We start from the raw sequence: 2,797 nt of genomic DNA on the forward strand, positions 1-2,797 counted from the left end.
ATGTTGACGAGGGGACTCTGAGAAGGGCTGTGATATTCCCAGAGTCCCCCACACCCTTCCTTCCACTCAGACTCTGCTCTCTCTGCAGTAGAAGCAGAAAATATGGAGAGACCTGAGGGAACCAGACAGGTGGCTTTAGGAATTATATCCTATGTGCTCACAATCATCACATGATCTTGTATGGCAAGAAGCCCACCATCTCCTCACCAATTTCTCCCATGCACACATGAGCTTAAGCAGCTGTCTGCACGTTTATGTGCCATAGTGGGATCCTGTGTCCTACAGGTATAAGGGACCCTTACCCATTCCCTATCGTGATCACCTTTGTCTTCATTTTCCCCTCTTCTTTCCTTTCCCTCCCTCCTTCCTTCCTTTCCTCTTTGGTTTTTTTCCCCCTGACAATCGCAATTTTTTGAAACTTAATACATGCCTGATATTTTAAATGCATTATCTCCTTTCGTCTTCAACCAAACTTGTGAGTGAGTACTATTATCCTCTTCCACAGAGGAGGAGACAGAAGAATAAAGAATGATTTTGAAATGTGGTCAAAGACAAAAACAGAGAAGCGACAACTTGGGATTCAAAGCCAGGTCTGTCTGACTCCAAACTCAGACTGATTTCCACCAGGCACCTTCTTCCCCACCCCCAAGCAGGCTTGGATTTCTCTTTTCCCTCAGTCCAGTATTCTGCCCAGAACATCACTTAACTGCATTTTCTCAGAAGCAGCTAAAATTATACCCAGAGTCTCATGCTCAGTAAGGAAGAAACTATGCTGAAAGTACCAGCTGTGGACACAGCAAGAGACATGCCCTGTAGGCTACCCCTTCCCCTTTCCTACCCCAGCCGCTGAGGGCTGCGGAGCAGGACTGATGGTGGCAGTAGGTGACCTAGACAGGGCTGGTGCCTAAAACCTTGATCAACTCGTTGGGGGCTCCTTACCGTAGGTCCACGAAGGAAACTACACAGGAAAACTAATCTTGCAAACACACGCCACATAGACATGAATGCCACGCTTGTCACCTGGCCTTTCAAAAACCTTTGGGGACTTTATGCCAACTATTTTCTTACCCACTATACCTGGATCTATGCTTGCTTGTGTTTGTTCATTCAAACACACATTCACTGAGCACACCCTTGTTAAGCACCTGCTGTGTGCAAAATATACATTCAAATCATTTGAGCATCTATTACGCACCAGTGGTGCAGATGTAGCCACAGTGAAGACAAAGCCCTTGTGTATTCTAGGAAGGAGACAGAAATAAATAGATAAACAAATGGATATGATTTTTAAAAAGGTACCCAGTAGAGATACATGCTATGAATAAAGCCAAACTAGGGTAAGGGGATAGAAAGATAAAATGGGAGGAAAGGGGGATGGGCTATGTGAGACAGGGAGATCACCATGTTTTAAGTGTTGTCAGATATGCAAAAACAAATAAATCACAATCTTTGTATATACCTACATACTTACTGTATGATATTCCTATGCATAAAACATTCAGCCTTGTTTATGCCCGATACGCACACTTTGGGCTAAATATGTATACAAAATTATAGAAGTAATCTGTTTTTAGTATAAAAGAGTGGAGAAAATATCTCAGTGGTGTTTTTTCCCTATAATTAGCTAATGATTGTGGAATTTATAACATTTCCAAGTAGGTGTGGTATGTGCTCCGGTGTGCCATTTTCCTGAAATAACGCCTTCTCTCCCACCAAGGAGGGCTTCACGGGAGGGCGAAGGGATGGTAAATATGCCCACTTCCAGCTGAGAAATTTCCTGACTCCTGTCAAGCCTTTTCCTAACATTTTTTTGTCAAGACATTTTCTTGAAATTTTTTTCTTAAAAAAATTTAAAATTAGCCCTACAGGGAGGCCTCCCACCTGCACCCCACCAGGCAGTCCTGGCTGCAGTGGGAAGCATGGATTTAACACAGGCCGAGGGCCAGCAGGGGAGATTGCAGAGCATGCCTACTCCCGAAAGTGCGGAAGGAAGACCCAAAGGTGTCGGACCCAGGCAGAGCCCCTGCTTGCGAACAACAGCAACTGCCCAACTGCCCCGTTCGACTTTAGCAAAAAGGCAGACAGCGGAAGGCCGTGGAGGGAGCTAAGCGCCAGCAGGGTGAGGAAGTGGGCAGGATGGGGCATGCAGAGAAGTGAGGAAGGTTGGGCAGGAGTGGAGGAACTTCTACTTGGAACAGCCTCGCACCAGCTTCTCTACAGGGAGGCAGAGCACACACAGGACATAGGGGTCTGCCACAGAGAAACAGGGTGTTAGAGACCATGGCATGGGCTGGACGATACCAAACAACAATGACAAGTGTCCCCTGCAGCTTCCTGTAGGATGCAGACCAGTTTGTGAGGGGGAAAGGACCCGTTCTGAGTCTCAGAGCTGCCAGCTCCAGCGCAGGGGAGCAGATGAGAAAACGTTCCTCCCCCAACCAATCACTGCCCCTCGCACATCCAGACCCCAGCAAGGCTCCAACAGCCTCTGTGGGAGGGGGCGTCTCAAACCCTCCATGCTGTGAGGGGCCTTCAGACTGCAGAGGCCTCGCCTGTAATCTGCCACTGTCTCCTGGGCTCTAAGGTTGATAAAATCTTCCTTTCCTAACGCAAGAGCTAGGAGATAACTTAGGAGCTATCCTAAGCATCAAATGAGATACCAAATGTGACAAGTTTATTTAAAGCTACCTAAGATGCTATACAGACATGAGACATAATTAGCATTTTAGTAAATCGCACTGTGTCCATCGTATATTTTCAAGTATTTTATAAGGTTTTTTGTTTTTTGGGTTTTTTT

Source organism: Propithecus coquereli, unplaced genomic scaffold, assembly GCF_000956105.1.
Source record: "Propithecus coquereli isolate 6110/MARCELLA unplaced genomic scaffold, Pcoq_1.0 Scaffold154, whole genome shotgun sequence".
NCBI classification, from domain to species: Eukaryota; Metazoa; Chordata; class Mammalia; order Primates; family Indriidae; genus Propithecus; species Propithecus coquereli.